At 42.6% G+C, this 17,981-nt stretch overlaps 1 pseudogene; it reads left to right on the forward strand.

Annotated features, from left to right (window-relative positions):
- Positions 1-2,927: 2,927 nt before the first annotated feature.
- Positions 2,928-4,553, forward strand: LOC110198039 (adenosine 5'-monophosphoramidase HINT1 pseudogene; annotated as a pseudogene).
- Positions 4,554-17,981: the final 13,428 nt, after the last annotated feature.

The raw sequence follows: 17,981 nt of genomic DNA on the forward strand, positions 1-17,981 counted from the left end.
GAGGACAACAGCTTCCCCCGAAACCTCTACAAAGACCACTATTTCCATAGCCGCAAGGGTCCCATGAGTTTTCCAGTGGGGCCAAGATGTTCCAAGCAACTAATTTCTTTCATGACAGATGTACCCATTCTTTCAAGTTTGGACCTCCGATTAGACAGATGGTGGGATTCTAGGGCCAAGTTTCATTTAGGGGGCCCTCTACAGTGATCTCCTTCATTTGGATGGGAGTTAAGATGGAAGAGGATAGTCTGAGCCAGGCTTAAGCTCTGACTCTAGGCAGAAGGTAGGTGGGAGAAAAGGAAGGAAATATTGACTGATTTTCCCTACCAGTGAGAGGGAATGTGTTGGTAGGGGTAGAACTGGGACAAAAAAAAAAAGAATTTCCTTCTGTTCCTTCATAGAATTGGTGGTAATTGTAAGTAGAGTAGGACAAAGGTATAATTTGGGGGACAATAAGACTACTACCCCCAAATATTTTCCCTCCCCATAAAAGAGACTCAATTTAGGTTGTTTTAGTTCAGAAGAATAGGGCACTTTAATCTGTCATTTACACCTTAGTGTGAATTGATTCTATCTAAACTTTGATCTCTGTACCTAACTGAAATTGTCCTTGTGGGGAAGAGGGAAGATTTGAGCTTGAGGTTGCATAGGGGGAGCTATGAGAAGATCATAAACTCTGGAGGACAGAAGGCCAGCTTCAGGAGGCAGAGCACAGATGAAGAAATGAATTAAGTGCTCACCTAAATGTTTTCTGGCCCTTTTTTCCCCTCAGATTCCCTGCTCTACATGAGGTCACCCATTCTACTCAAGGAGGAAAAACTTCTACTGTTACAGGTTGCTCCTTTTATCAAGGCCCAACCCACCCTCCACTGCCCCACCCCCCACCCTGGCCCTTAGCAGCCATCCATTGCAGCTGGCTGTGCCTTCTGGGATCAAGTGCAGCAAGGCTGGCCCCTCTTCCATGTAACAGCCTTTCAAGTATTTTAAGACATTGTGTTTTAAAGAATTTTGGGGGGTGGCATTATTTTGCAGAGGGAGAAGCTCAAACATCCAAGTATTTTAAAAGGAAAACAGTGTGCAGTCCTGGCTATGCCAATTAGATTGCTGGGCTCAGAGAATGGAGAACCAGTTCTGGAACCCCACCTTTGACATTTAATACTTGTATGACCACAGAAAAGTAGTTTAATCTCTCTGACCCTCAGTTTCTTCATCTTTAAAATAGGATGATATAGCCTGTAGGTACCTATGTTACAGGATTGTTGTGAGGATGAAATGAGATGATGTATATAAAAGGCATAGACCTTAAAGCACTATAGAAATGTTAGTTATTGTATTATTATAACTAATCTTTTCTCCTTCAGGCTAAATACCCTCAGATCTTCTGACAGATTCTCTCTCTTTTTTAAAATTAATTAATTTATTTTTGGTTTTCAACATTCACTTTCACAAGATTTTGAGTTCCAAATTTTCTCCCCATCTCATCCCTCCCCCCACCCCAAGATGGCATGCATTCTGAATACCCGTTCCTCCAATCTGCTCTCCCTTCTATCTCTGCCCTCCCTTCTCTTCTCCCCTTCCCCTTCAATTTTCCTGTAGGGAAGAATAGATTTCTATACTCCATTTCCTGTATATCTTATTTCCCAGTTGCATGTGAAAACAGTGTTTTTTTTTTTTTAACATTTTTTTTTAAAACTTTGGGTTCCAAATTTTCTCCCTCCCTCCCTCCCCACTCACCCTCATTGAGAAGGCAAGCCAATACAGGTTATACTTGTGTAGTCATGTAAAACACTCCCACAGTAGTCATGTGAAAAACTAAGTATATTTCCCTTAATCCTATCCTGTCCCACATTTATTCTATTCTCTCTTTTGACCCTGTTCCTCCTTAGAAGTGTTTGCTTCTGATTACCCCCTCCTGCAATCTGCCTTCCCCTCTATCTTTCTCCTGCTCTCTTGTCCCCTTCCTCTCTGTTTTCCTGTAGGGTAAGATAGATTTCCATACCCAAATGAGTGTGTGTGTTATTCCCTCCTTAAGCCAAATCTGATGAGAATAAGATTCACTCATTCCCTCTCACCTTCCACCGTTTCCCCTCCACCATAAAGGCCTTTTCTTGTCTGTTTTATGTGAGATAATTTACCCAATTCTACTTCTCCCTTTTTCCTTCTCCCAGTGTAATCCTCTCTTACCCCTTGATTTTATTCTCCAGATATCACTTCATCTTCAACTCACCCTGTGCCCTCTATCTATCTATCTATCTATCTACATGTAATTTTTTTTTCCCTCCAACTACCTTAATACTGACACAGGTCTCATGAGTTACAAATATCATCTTTCCATGCAGGAATGTAAATAGTTCAACCTTAGTAAGTCTTTTATGATTTCTCTTTCCTGTTTACCTCTTCATGCTTCTCTTGAGTCTTGTATTTGAAAGTCAAATTTTCTGCTCAGCTCTGGTCTTTTCATCAAGAATACTTGAAAGTCCTCTATTTTGCTGAATGACCACTTTTGCCCCTGAAGGAATATACTCAGTTTTGCTGGCTAGGTGATTCTTGGTTGTAATCCTATCTCCTTTGCCCTCTAGGAATATTGTATTCCAAGCCCTCCAGTCCCTTAATGTAGAAGCTGCTAAATCTTGTGTTAACCTGATTGTGTTTCCACAATACTTGAATTGTTTCTTTCTGACTGTTTGCAATATTTTCTTGACCTGGGAAGTCTGGAATTTGGCTACAATATTCCTAGGAGTTTTTCTTTGGGGATCTCTTTCAGAAGATGATTGGTGGATTCTTTCCATTTCTATTTTGCCCTCTGGTTCTAAAATATCAGGGCAATTTTCCTTGATAATTTCTTGAAAGATGACATCTAGGCCCACATGGAGTGTGGTGGAGGCTGTGGCAGGAGGTGGTGGGAGCCAGTTGTGTGGGCTGCCGCTATGGCAGATGAGATCAGCAAAGCTTAGACTGCCCAGCCTGGGGGAGACACCTCTTTGGGAAAATAATTAGCAACAAAATCTTAGCCAAAATAATTTTGGAGTATGACTGGTGTCTTGCTTTCCATGATGTTTCCCCACAAGCTCTAACTCATTTCCTGGTGATATCTAAGAAACCCATTACTGAGATATCTGTTGCAGAAGAAGATGATGAAAATCTTCTCAGGCACTTAATGATTGTTGTTAAGAAATGTGCAGCTGACCTGGGTCTAAAGAGAGGATACTGAATGGTGATCAATGAAGGTGCAGATGGGGGGCAATCTGTCTATCATATCCATCTGCCTGTCCTTGGAGGATATCAGATGCAATGGCCTCCTGGACAAATTGTTGGAATGATTTGTTTTATTTAGAGAGCAAGGCAGGTTTACAACATATGTGTTAAGCTGAGTATACTTAATGTTTTCTGTGAAACAGGAAATTGGGAAATCACTTCAAAATGTGCACAATAAAAGACAGTTATCTGTTTCCCACGCTTCTGAAAAACAAGAGAAAGAAAGATGATGGCTTTCAGATACTCCAATCATTTTTAAATTGTCTCTCCTGAATCTATTTTCCAGGTCAGTTGTTTTTTTTCCAATGAGATATTTCACATTGTTTTCTATTTTTTTCATTCTTTTGGATTTGTTTTACAGTGTCTTGATTTCTCATAAAGTTACTAGCTCCCAATTGCTCCATTCTAGTTCTTAAGGAATTATTTTCTTCAGTACGCTTTTGGACTTCCTTTTCCATTTGGCTAATTTTGCTTTTTAAGGCATTCTTCTCCTCATTGGCTTTGTGGACCTCTTTTGCCATTTGGGTTAGGCTATTTTTTAAGGTGTTATTTTCTTCAGTATTTTTTGGAGTCTCCTTTAGCAAGCTGTTGACTAGTTTTTCATGATTTTCTTGCATCACTCTCATTTCTCTTCCCAGTTTATCCTCTACTTCCCTTACTTGCTTCTCAAAATCCTTTTTGAGCTCTTCCATGGCCTGGGACTGATTCGTATTTTTCTTGGAGGCTTTGGAAGTAAGAGCTTTGACTTTGTTGTCTTCTTCTGGTTGTATGTTTTGATCTTCTTTGTCACCAAAGAAAGATTCTAAGGTCTGACTTTTTTTGTGTGAGGTTTGTTCATAATCTGAGCCAATTACTTGAGTTATAAACTCTTTGTTAAGGTAGGGGCCTGCTACCAGTTTGGAGAACGTACTGTCCAAGCTTCAGGGGTTTTGTGCAGCTGTTTTCAGAGATACTTCTAGAGACCTGCAAATTTTCAGTTCTTCCAAGGTGGTATGATCAAAGGTTGAGATGTTTACTCCTTTTCTGGCCTGAGCTCTAACCTATGAGTGACTACAAGCATTCTTTTCTACTTGTAACTGTGAGGAGGATTTTCTTTTCACCACCACTACAAGCTCTACCTTGCCAGCACTCTTCTTTGCCCCAGGATCATCACCCAGAATTGTAACCCAGATCCAAGCATGAGAAAAGCAAGAGAATCCTGCACCAGCAAAGAAATCCCCGCAATTCCGCTCTGATCAGCCAACTCAATTCCCCCTCAGTCTGTGGGCCAGAAGCTCCGGAAACGGCTGCCATCCTAGGGCCACTTTCAGGGACTGGGGCTGGGACCAAGCTTCTCTCTCAGTGTGGTCACAGACTTTTCTTACTGACCTTCTAAGTTGTCTTTGGTGTTCATGGGTTGGGAAGTCTGGAAGTCATCACAGTTGCCATGATTTAGTCCTCTGAGGGCTGCTCTAGGATAGCTGAGGCCTGTTCTGCCTGTGTGCCCATGCTGAACTGCATTCCTCTTCTCACCCAGCACAGTATACCTTTCTGATCAACCATCCACGTTGTCTTTGGCTGTAAATTTGTTTCACTCTGTCTTTTTGTGGTTCTGCTGCTTTAGAATTTGTTTAGGGACATTTTTTACAGGTATTTGGAAGGGTTTGGGGGAGAGCTCAAGCAAGTCACTGCTGTTACTCTGCCATCTTGGCTCCACCCTTGATGGATTTTCAAATGGCCCATTCTTGAGTCTCTTCAGTCCTGGCAGCTAGTCCTTTGCTGTGCCCTGGCATCCATCTCCTCAGTCAACCTCCTTTCTCTTGAATTGACTCCACATTCAGCATCTCTACTTCAAGCCACAAAAGATTTCAGGCAGCTTCCTGAAGACCCTGCATATCCAGACCTTCCTCATCCAAAGGTACAGGTCCTTTCTCACCTGTGGTACACCCAGAATGGAAACAGAACCGTGGCCAAGCCAGCCCAGCCCCAAAGCTTCTTGCTGAAGTTTGCGTTGCCTTCACATCAACATAAAACAAAACACCTCAGATCCTTAGCTGACAACTCCTGCATTCTTCTCACTTCCAATGCCCTCCCCTTTCCAGGCAACCTGCCTCTCCTTCCTGTGCCTCATCTGGAAATAATGGCAAGGAGAGTTATTATCTGCTTGACTTTTAGAGCTGGGTCAGCCCAGAGGAAATCTAATGGAAGAGACAATGTGCAAATAGATATATACAAACAAGCTACAGACAAGATAAATAGGAAATAATTAATGAAAGGAAGGCGTTAGAATTAGTAGGTGTGGGGAAAGCTTTCATTTAAAAGATGGGCTTTTGTTGTTGTTCAGTTGGGCCTGACTCTTCATGATCGCAGGGGTTTTCTTGGCAGAGGTATTGGAGTGTTTGGCCATTTCCTTCTTCAGCTCATTTTATAAACGAGAAATTGAGGCAAACAGGGTGAAATGACTTGCCCAGGGCACACAGCTAGTACATGTCTGAGGCCAGGTTTGAATTCACAAGAGGAGTCTTCCTGGCTCCAGGCCAAGTACTCAGTGCCACCCGGCTGGGACCTAAGGGAAATTAGAGAAGCCAATAGGTAGAGATGAGGAGGAAGAGCATTCCAGCCATCAGAGACAAGGACTTCTGGAACTGACTGTCCCAATCCCTAATGCAATCTGAGATTGTTTTAAGAAAAACATCATGTCCAGGATTTGGGGTAAAGGACAATCCTGCTGGACTCTGAGGTTCCCACTAAAGCTGGTCAAGCGACGGCTGGACAGCTCCTGGCTGTGTGGCTAGAGAAAGAGGGGCTTCCTGTTGAGGTGCAGGTGGAAGGAGCTGCTCTGAGAGGGCCCTGTCAGGGTTCAGACTGTGGCATTGTATCTTAATTGTGGCAACTTTAGACATGACGTCTCTTTCTTGGTAACTTAATCCATTAGCTCTTTCCTGGGGTGACGTTCTTGTTCTACGGGAAGAAGGCGTGTCTATATCATGGATGGCTCACTGTGAGGAGAAATTTGGAAATGAGTTTGGTCTTGTGCAAGGAGGTGCAAGCCCTCTGTGGTGCCTCCCCCTTCTGGGCAGTGCGGAGCCTGTTCTGTGCCTTGAGGGCAAAGAAGATTTCATTTTTATGACTACAACCTTATCATTAGTACAATGCCTGGCATATATCCATATCCATATCCATATCCACATCCATATCTATATCTATATCTATATCTATATCTATATCTATATCTATATCTATATCTATATCTATATCTATATCTATATCTATATCTATATCTATATCTATATCTATATCTATATCTATATCTATATCTATATCTATATCTATATCTATATCTATATCTATATCTATATCTATATCTATCTATACGTGTATATATATATATATGCATACATATATAATATACATATATTGGGGGCATGGTGAGGGGTAGGGGGAGCCAGACAGAAGATTTCATTGGCTTTGGGAGCTTCCCTCCCATGTGAGGAAATCCCCTCTACCAATGCAGTTCAGTAGCTTCTTTGTAGCTTAGAGTCTTAGAGCTGGAATTCTTGTGACTTTTTGTGTGTCCTGGCCCCTTTAGCAATCAGTCTGGTGAAGCCTATATAGGTCTTCTCAGAATAACATGTTTAAATGCACAAAATAAACTACCTAGGATTACAAAGAAAAGCAATTATATAGAAATTGTTATAAAAATTCACAGACCCCCATGTCCAGGAAGCCTGTGAGAGCTGCCTGGACCACTGGGAAGTTAAGTGATTGGTCCAGGGTCACACAGTCAGTCTCTGTGATGTGACTCAGGTTTTATGGGCTGCAGCTCCTGCTCTCTGTCTACTATGGCACACTGCTTCCTCTCATTTCTCATCATTGGCACTAAGTCCGTCTTTGCTAACTTGTTTGGAATGGAAGGCCTCATCCCTGGGCTGGCCCCTTTGATCATCCTTTCCTTTCCAATGCTGCAGAAGCTAAAGCTTGTGTTTCATGATGTACTTGGCTGAGGGCATCATTACCCTTTGGGTTTGGACCTTGGCTGGCCTCCTTCCACCATAAATGATGTAAATATACCTGAAATCAGGCTTCACATGGGCCTCTTCTGAGGAGTGTGGTTTTCTTCTGCAAGTAGTAGCAGCAAAATATTTCCCCTTCCCTCTTCTATGGGATCAGCAAGGAGATTGTCACCATTTTCGGCCTTTCTGTGAGGCCCTGAATTTACCTAAGAGCAGACAGTGACTCTCTCAGGACAGATAAAAACTTCATAGGAGATGACAGTTGGTAGGCTGAGTTCTCTGCAAGGGAAGAACAGCATGGTACCACGGGATGGGAGAGAAGAACAATATCTGGGGAGTCAAGATGACTTGGGCATCCATCCCAACTCTCCTATTTGTCCCCCGTGTGGCCTTGGGTCAATCTCTTCCCTTCTCTGCATCTCAGATTCCTCTTCATCTGTGAAATGATGGGCTTGGACTGGATGGTCTCGAGCGCCTCTTCAAGTTCCTGAACAATGAATCTTCAAGAGTTGGGCTGACACCTTGCTTGCAAAGAGCTTCTTAGACTTCGTCAGGGTTTCTCTTCTTCTCTCCTGTCCAATCCTGCCAACGTTTCAGCAAGATGGAAAAGTGTTTAAATGCAGTTTGGGGGCCCTTGAAAAATGCAGATTAGTGGGAAGGTCAGTGCAAAGTTGTGGGGCAAAGCACAGAAAAGCAGATGGTACTCGGTCGCTTCTAGGCATACTGCCTTATTCTCATGTGATGAAAATGCACTTTGAAAGGGCTTTCTTTTCATTAGAACCACTGGCTAATTTCCATTTGGATCACCCTGATTTCTCTCAGCCTTTGTGCTTAGAGGCAAATCCCTGCTCTTCTGACTTGGATATAAAAGAGAAAACTAAGATGATGGAGTAAATGCTGTGGCCAGGAGGTGGGACACAGAATCATGCAATACCCCATATGGAAGGGGCCTCTAGTGCAACCTGCATCTGCCTCTAAACACATTCCCAACAAGTGGCCATCCAGCTCAGCCTCCAAGGTGAGGGAAACACCTACCTCCCCAGGAAGACCATTGCATTTGGTTATAATTTTAATTTCTAGAAAGCTGGTTCCTCTATTTCCTTCTTTGCAACCTCTGCCCACAGTACCTTTGGGACCAAACAGGGCAAGTTGAGGCCTCTTCCATAGGGCAGCTGTTCAGACACATGGAGCCAGCTGGCATATGGTGCCAAGCTTCCTTTTCTCTTGGATGGGCATCCTCAGTTTCTTCAGCTAATGCTCACGTAGCACAGGCTCAAGGAGTTTCTCACTGATTGAATTCCCCTGGGTGTGTCCCAGCTTATTAATGTCCTCCTTCCAACATGAAGCTCTCATCTGAGCACAATTCTGAAGCAATGGTCTGGCCATTCTCAATTCAGTCCCCTCCATCCCATTCCACAGACATGTGGTAAGCACCTATTACTTTCCAGGCACAGCATTCGGTATTGACAATCAGACAGGAACAAGACATATTATACTAAGGCATAGAAGGGGTGAGTGTTCTATACCCAGATGTGTAAATACAAGATTCAGGCAAAATTAACTCAAAATAATTTATAAGGGCACTGACAATGGAGGTGGGGTGGTGATCAGGAGAGGCCTATTGGAGGAGGTTGTCCTTGAGCTGAGCCTTGAATAGAACTTGGAGTTCCAAGAGCAGAGGTGAGAAGAAAGAACATTTTAAGTCCCAGGAACAGGACAGAATAGTTAATTAAATGGGAAGGTTGTAAAGGATCAGTAAGAAGTTGGCCCCTTCGGCCCCAACTTAGATGAAGGAAGGAAGGGTACTCAATCTGAAAAGAAGCCAAGGGCTTTAAATTCCAAATAGAGGAGTTTGATTTTAATCTTAGCAGCCATAGGGAATCATGGAAGCTCTTGAGCAGGGGAGAGTCATGGAGGATGGACTGGAGAAGAGAGAGGTTAGATGAAAGGAGACCAGTTACAAGGCTGTAGCTGTAATAAAGGGGATGAGGTAGTGGTGACTGGGGAGAAGGGGACTGAAGTGAAAGAGCTTATGGTGCTAGTATCAACCACATTTGGCAAAGGTTTGAATTAGCTTTTATAGTTATAAACTTCAAACCCTTAACAAGTTCATGAATATGGGTACTTCTACTGGTATAGACAACCAATTTCCACCTTTGCTTCTGATGCAGTTCCTGTGACCTCCTTGAAGTTCTTCCTAGAGATTTTAACTAATGGGTCAGATTCTGTCAGTTGGTCCCAACCTGTGGACTTTGGACCTCTGGGGAGCCAATATTGTAGGGCATGTGGACAAATTTGCCCTGTCCAGAATCTAGCTTCCATACTCCTTATTCAACTGAAACTATCCTCCCCAAATCACCAACAATCATTTAATCCACAAATCTAATGACCCCTTCTCAGTTTCAATCCTTCTTGACCCCTCTGTAACCATTGACACTGTTGACCACCCTCTCTTCCGGGAAACTCCTCTCTGGGCATCTGTGACTCTAATCTCTATTGGTTTGGAATTGGTGCTCCTTGTAGAGATTGTTTCATTGTTAGTATTTGAATCCCAGTGCCTGCTATGAAATAGACACTCAGTGATACCTGTTGATTGATTCATTGTTCTGAAACCTGTCCATAGCTTTTCAACGTCCTTTGCTATTTCTTCATCTACGTCACACTCAGCAACTGTAAGTGTCCACCAAGGTTCTAACCTGGAACCTCATTTCTTTTCATTTCTTTTGTCTCTACACTCTTGCTCAATGACCTCATCAACTATGAGTTCAACTACCCTTTCTATTTGGATGTTCCAAGGCCTATACATCCAGGCCTAGTCTTCCTTCCTTCCTTCCTTCCTTCCTTCCTTCCTTCCTTCCTTCCTTCCTTCCTTCCTTCCTTCCTTCCTTCCTTCCTTCCTTCCTTCCTTCCTTCCTTCCTTCTTTCCTTCCTTCCTTCCTTTCCTTTCCTTTCCTTTCTCAGTTTATATTACTTCTCCCAGTGGAATATAAGTTCCTTGAAGCTAGTGACTATTTCATTTTTTTGACTTTGTATCCCCAGGCCTAACACAGTGCCTTGTACATACCAGGTATTGAACAGATGCTTGTGAATTGATGTATCATTCCTTCTAACTGAGCTGTTTTGGATTCCATAAAGGGTAGTACCCCCTGGATATCCACTTTGGTCTTTATGTTACTGGAAAGCTTCTTTTCCAGGAAACTTTATCATCTTTAAAATAGTCCTAAATTCTCTTTTTGGTGGAGAGTGAACCTGGCTCCCCACCAAAGGCACCAGGCTTGCTGACTAGAGTGAGTACCTACACTCAGTTCTTTCTCTGTTATTCCTGATTCCTTTTAAACCAGGACCATATTTTCATAGACAACACACTTCTTTTGGGACTTGTAGGAGATGTGTTTAGCCATGTCTGCATTTGAATATCAAGACGAATGTCTCCACTTGACCTGCCAGACGTGGTGTCTGCATGTGATTATTCATTTGGCAATGCCGAGCAAAGCTTTGATCTTTTCTCCCCCGTGGTTTTGTTTCATGATTTATACCATTTGTAGTGGCATGCGATTGGGCTGAGCTGGCTCACAGAGGTCAGGCAGAAAACCCCCTGGGCTTGGGAGGGCTTTTGGGTCTGGTGATAAATCCCTGAGTAATAAAGGTTTCCACTGTTCCTTTTTATGCATCTGTGGGGACCCTCCTTAAACCACAAAGAATCCAAAAGTTTGCATAGACAAATTGTGTTTTCAATACCTGAAAATCTGTTAAGGGCTTTTTGGCTACTCCATCTTTGTTCCTGGAGAGGGACTGCTGGCTGGGTATTCTTTTGACCAAGAGGGGCTCTTATAAGCTTACAAGGAACAAAATATTATTGATGATGATGATGATGATGGTGATGGTGATGATGATGGTGATGGTGATTATGACAGTGTGTTTTGACAGCTTGCCTTAAGGCAAGTATATGGTATCTTTGTATATGGTATCTCATTTGATTCTCCCCACAACACTTTGAGGTAGGTGCTATTATTATTTCTATTTTGCAGATGAGGAAAATGAGATTCAGAGGGGTTAAATGGTTTACCTAGAGTCACACAGCTAGTAAGTGTCTAAGGCAGGATTCATAAATCTGATCACACATTCTGATGCACACGGGTGTGCTCCATAATTGTTAAAGGAACTAGATGGAGCAAGACCCCAGTGAGAAGTATTGGGTACAACTCTAGCTTACTACATGGCCTGAGTCTGGCCCAGCAGTCTGCTTAGTTTTAAATGGAGAAAACTTGGTGGGTCGCATATCATTTCAAGTTCTAGGGGAGCACCCTGAATTGAATACTTAAGTCATCCCTGCCCTCCTGCATTTTCCCCCTTAAATAGCAATTTAAAAAGAAAAGAAGTTGACTTTGAAGTACAGAGGCTGTTAGATGCTTCCAAAGGTGAATGCAAGATTTTGAAAGTAAAAATCTCTAGGAACATAGAGGAAAAGATTGTAAAGACTCTAAAAGAGATAGATCCTCCCCTGCCCCTCCCCCAACCCTACCAAGTCTTTACAGCGTAGAGTCCTACGGAAGAGACTGGGGAAGTGGCCAATATCCTTCAGGCTGTGGAAGCGTGGATAGTCACAGCCTGCTAATGGAGAGCGAGCTTACATCATGAGGCAGGAACTGAGACTCTTTTACTCTGTGTCTGCTTCTCAGCTCCTAAACAATTTTCTGTGGTGCCTGCAGTTAGATGAGGATGCCATTGAGCTAGTCCATCAGGCTATGTATCTGGGCTAAATGTCACACACAACTCACTGGATGGGTCAGCCTGCCTGAGGGAAACTGCCTTAGGGCTCTCAGTGGCCCTTAGTGGCCCCTTGCTTCCATAGCCCATCTGTTTGATATCAGGGTTCTCCTAGTGATGCTATGTGACTACTGGCCGTGGAACCCAATGACCTTCAGAAAATCAAACTTGTAAGTGCCTCTGACTCTAATTCAAACTCACTAGAGTGCCTACTAGTACCTTCATGTTCCAGAGTGACCACAAGAAGGTCAAACATGTCTCCCTCAACACATTCTTTGGCATCTTCATCAGGGTGGAGGACTGAACCAGACTGGTGACAGGCCTGGCTATGGGACAGCACAGTTCTTAGATTTCTTAGAGAAAGCTTTGGTTTTCCTTTTCTGCTTTATAAATCCTGAGGTAACTGAGCCTTTCTCTCTTCAAAGACAGGGAGTGTCCACTGATTTTATTATGTACTGGTTACTGAGCCGGTCTGGGATGGGTAGCTGCAAGAAATACTACCCAAGTGATCTGGCCTTTTTGGGGCTGGGAGGGGGATAGTTTGTGAATATTTTCAGCTGCTGCATTTCCCTAGACACCTCCAGGTGTCAGAATGGAGCAGAATTCACCTCTCTGCCCTATTCCTACATTATAATCGCTACCACATTTCAGTACTTGTAAGCCCAGCCGTGGAACTATCACTGCGAAGTCTTAATGAAATGAAAATGAAGGAGGAGGGGAAAAGGGATGTAGACTGGCCAGAAACATTGTCATTCAACACACAAAGGTTCCAATGATGCTGTTAGTTTATGGATATATATTCCAATATATATTCCAATCATGCAGATCACAACCCCTGCCCTTCCCAAACAACCCTCTCATCCATGTCCTCCCACCATAAATTGGCCACAAGTAGTCTATCCTTTTGGGTCAACCAGAGAGCAGACCCTGAAAAGGTTAATCTTTGCAGGCTGGGAACTCCCTTTTTTGAGCCATAATGTCCTGATTGGTGAGAGCACATATGACATCTGGTTGGCCCCAGACCCAGTCACCTTTCTGCCTTCCTACTATCCTTCCCCCCTCCCTGACCCACACACACTCCCAGTACCTCATCACTTTCTACTTCTGGAAATAGGAATCAAATCAACATGACCACTGAAGCACCGATATACTGCCCTAGGGCTCCACTCACCAACCCTGGAATTTCCCAGACCCAAACTCCCTTCCTTTGCCACTCTCTATTTATATGTGTTGTCTATCCCTACTATAATGTAAGCTTCCAATAGGCAAGAATGGGCTCTTTTGTGTTCATATCACCAGAACTTAGCACAATGCCCGACACATTGTGAGTGCTTAATACATTCATTCTCATTTGTCTATTCTCATAGTATGAGAGAGGCCTTCTTCTACTTCTTTTGAAGGTCTCTTGACCTCAGGAGGACATGTGGGCACATGTGGGCAGGCCACCTCTCCCCTCTCACCACATAACCAGATGATTTTCTTTTTGTAGCACACATTTCTTAGATGTAGGGATGACAACACTTCACAACCTTTCTGTATAGTTGAGTGGGCTGCACCCCACAATAAATGTCTCTGTCCATTGTCCACTGAGTGACGCTCATTTAAGATTATTTAGCAAATATAATTTTCTCTTATTTGCACCTTATCTCCACCCTCATATCCAACATGTACTCAGTGATCCAGTAACCTGGTCTCCTCACTGTTCCCTGAACAAGGTTCTTTTTTTCCCAGCTTGGAGCATTTTCTCTGCTTATCCCCCACTGGGAATGGTCCCTCTCCTTGTCTTTGCCTCCCAGCTTCCTTCACATCCCACATAAAATCCCTTCTTCTCTCGGAGGCTTTGCCCCGTCCCCTTCAGTACTAGCGCCTTCTGTCTGTTGAGCGTTTCCAGTCTATTCTATCCCAGCTTGTTGTACATACTTTGAGGCATGTTGTCCTTCTCAATGGACAACTCCTTGACAGCAGGGAATGACTTTTGCCTCTTTTTGTATCCCTGCATTTATCACAATGTTTGGCACACAGTAGGCACTTAATAAATGTTTATTGACTGACTTACACACTTAAAGCCATGTAACACCAGAATGTGAGTGTTAACTATTTTTGATATTTTCACCCAGTCACAAAAAATATCCCAATGGTACTTTATATGTTTTAGAAATGCTTGTTTTATTTCATAAATTAAAAGACAATAAATTAAATTTTAAAAAATAATGAGATGGCACTTGGGGTCCTATAGCATCATCAGACAATGGTCCACTCAGGGAGGTTTAATAAAGATTCTATGGAGGATGGCTGGGCAGAACACCCTTGACTATTCCTCCCTTCCATTAGCTTCAAGCTTCATTCATTACTTCATTTACAAATGGGACTAGATACAGTGGTGGGGAACCTGTGACCTCAAGGCCACATATGGTCTTCTAGGTCCTTGGGTGTGACCTTTTGACTGAGTCCAAGTTTTACAGAATAAATCCTTTTATTAAGGGGATTGATTCTGTGAAGTTTGGATTCAGCCAGCACTAGAGGACCTAGAGGATTATATGTGACCTCAAGGCCACAGGTTCCTTACCCCTGGACTAGAAGCTTAATCAAAATAAGTATTTTGGAAATTTTCTCCATCTTCAAATTCTTCTTAGGACAAAAGCTTCACCTCATGGGACTTTTTCTTTAAATACTTAGAAGTTTTCATGAGTTTAAAAATGAATCCCAAATTTTCCTTTGAAGACTTTCGGAGGGAGTTGGAATGATCATAGGAATATAGCTTTGGAGCTGGAAAGGGCTTTGAAGGTCATTGAGTTCCACCCCTTGCATTTGATGGACTCTCCAGGATTTGTCTCCTAAGGCATAGACAGGTCATTGTGACCTGCGTTGAGGGGGCGCTTTCAAGGCAGGGCTTGCTTTACTCTGGTCCTCCCTCTTGTCTTCCAATTTCTGAGCAGTCACCTCTGCAGCTTCTATCCTTCCCTTCCTTTCTAATGGTCCAGGGCCCAGGAGAGCTCTGGGTCTCCATCCCTCCTGGGTTTGCCTCCTGCTTATGGTTTCAGATTTGCTGTTATACTACACTGAGCTAAATGTCAGAGACCTGGCTTTGTAACATTGTTTTCAACTATTGACCTGCCTAGCTAACTCTCTATTTGTCTTTTTCTCTTTCTGCCTCTCATTCTCTCTATTTCTCTTTATCCTTCTCCCCTCCCCTCCTCTCTTTTCTTCTTTCCACCCCTCTTTTCCCCTCCCTTCTTCTCTTTTCTCCTCTCCTCTCCTCTTTCCCCCCTCTCCTCGCCTCTTCTCTCCACTCCTCTTGTCCTCTCCCTTCCCATCTGCTCTCCTACCCTATCCTCCCCTTCTCTCCCTCCCCTCCCCAATCCTCTCTTCTTCTTTACCTCTCTTAGCAGTTTGTGTTTGACTCACAGGTCAAAGGAAGAACAGAAATATTCCCTCCAGTGAAAGGGACAGTGTTGGCCTTAGACTTACTTAGACTTACAAAGACTTGGATCTAAGGCTGCCTCTCATATCTACTGGACCTCTAACCCTCAATCAAATCATCTCACCTGTTGGTTGAGAAACAAATAGGTGGACATTGTGATCGATGAAGCTTAAGATGGCGTAAGATGGATATCATGATGCCAGTGGCTTTTTTGGCCAGTGATTTCCCTTCTCATCCCTTAAAACAATAACACCAATCAAAACCCTTGTGACTTTTCTTTCTTTCATTAACTTCTTATCTCATAAATTGATAAAATTGGTGCCTAGAACAGGGTGCGGCACATAGTAGGTGTTTAATAAATGCTTGATTATTGGTTGAAATTGGGTGTGTATATGTTCTTGTTTGTGTTAGTGGAAAGAGGGCATGTCTTGGTACTTATCATTCATCTGCACCCCCAGGTCCAATGATTCCCCAGGGCTGGATGAATATTTGATAAATCTTCGTAGAAATGAAAGAATTAGCATCGTACATTCTAACATCAGTGCCTTTTTTCTGAGTCCTCATTCATCTTGACTTTATTGGCATTTCTGCTGCTCTAGATCACACCTTCTCCTGTGGACCAGCCTCTGCTCCTTAGCTTACATGGCTTTGCTGTTTCTTTGCTCTCTTCATAATATTTGACTATTCTTCCTCAGCCTCCTGGGTCATCTTCCTATTATGTCCACTAAGTATTGATATCCACCCTGAATCCTTCTCTATCTCTCCACTCTACTTGATGGTATCATTTTGATGGGGCTACTTTTTCACCATCTTTTTCATGAAATACAATATGAATGATGGCCCTAGAGTCTATGTTGTTCTAGAATAGGACTCAAAACAGTCAGGTAAGCAAAATAAAAGCCATTATTATCCTATTCTCTTTAAATTGGCAGAAGAAGTGTTTCACTTGCTACTACGGATTTAATTGTCTATGTATACCCAAGTCCCAAATGTGTATAGCCAACCCAAATTTATGTCTTGAACTGCTATCTCACATTGCTGTCTTCTGGAAATTTCTAATTGTATGTCCTACAGAGAGCTTAATCTTCACATATCTTAATCAGAATTTATTGTATTCCCCTCAAAAACTATCACTTCTCTAAAATTCTGTTTCTGCCAAGGACACTAACATACTTCAGGTCGGCCAGATTCCCAACTCTGGAACCCTTCTTGACTCTTCATTCTGTATCACACACAATATTCTAACAACACCCCATATTCTAATCAGTCACCAAGTTTTGTGGATTCTACCTTTACAATTTATCTCACATATGTTCCTTTCTCTCCACTCAAATAGCTTCTACTATAATTCAGACTCACTTTATTTCTTACCTAGATTATTGCATTCGCCTCCTAATTTTTGCATTAGCCTTCTTACTTTTGATCTCTGCTCCAAAACATCCTTCACACAGCTTCCAAACTGATCTTCCGCAAAAAAAAAAAAAGTCAGGAGTTGGGCAGCTGGGTGCTGCAGTGGATAGAATGCTTGGCCTGGAGCGAGGAAGACCTGAGTTCAAACCTGACCTCAGCTACTTACTAGCAATGTGACCCTGGGCAAGTCACTTAACCTTGTTTGTCTCAGTTTCCTCATCTGTAAAATGAGCTGGAGAAGAAAATGGCAAGCCACTCCAGTATCTTTGCCACAAAAAATATCAAATGGAGGGTCACAAAGCATTTTTTAATTAAAAAGTAAGTCAGGAAAACAGGACAATGATAAATGTTGGAGAAGACATGGGGAAATTGGAACATCAATGCATTGCTGGTGGAGCTGTGAACTGATCCAGCCATTCTGGAGAGCAATTTGGAACTATGACCAAAGGGCTATAAAATTGTGCATACCCTTCGACCTAGCAATACCACTTCCAGGTCTGTATCCCAAGGAGATCATAAAAACAAGAAAAGGACCCACATGTACAAAAATATTTATAGCAGCTCTTTTCATGGTGGCAAAGAATTGGAAACTGAGGGAATGCCCATCAATTGGGAAATGGCTGAGCAAGTTGTGCTATATGAATGTAATGGAATACTATTGTGCCATAAGAAATGATGAGCAGGTGGACTTCAGAAAAACCTGGAAAGACTTAAATGAACTGATGCTGAGTGAAATGAGCAAAACCAGGAGAACATTGTACACAGTAATAGCCACACTGTGCGATGACTGACTTTGATAGACTTGGGTCTTCTCAACAAAGCAAGGATCTAAGACAGCTCCAAAAGACTCATGATGGAAATTGCTATCCACATCCAGAGAAAGAACTATGGAGTCTGAATGCAGATGCAAGCACACTATTTGCATTCCTGTTCCTTTGTTGTTTTGTTTTATTGTTTCATTCTCATGGTTCTTCCCATTAGTTCTCATTGTTCTTTACATCATGACTAACAGGAAAATATGCTTAATATGAATGTATAAGTAGAGCCTATATCAGGTTGCACAACATCTTGGTGGGGGGAGAAGGAGGGAGAGAAAATTTAAAACTCAAAATCTTATGGAAGTGAACGTTGAAAAC

This window comes from Phascolarctos cinereus, unplaced genomic scaffold (assembly GCF_003287225.1).
Source record: "Phascolarctos cinereus isolate Bilbo 61053 unplaced genomic scaffold, phaCin_HiC Scaffold_5;HRSCAF=322, whole genome shotgun sequence".
Lineage (NCBI taxonomy): Eukaryota > Metazoa > Chordata > Mammalia > Diprotodontia > Phascolarctidae > Phascolarctos > Phascolarctos cinereus.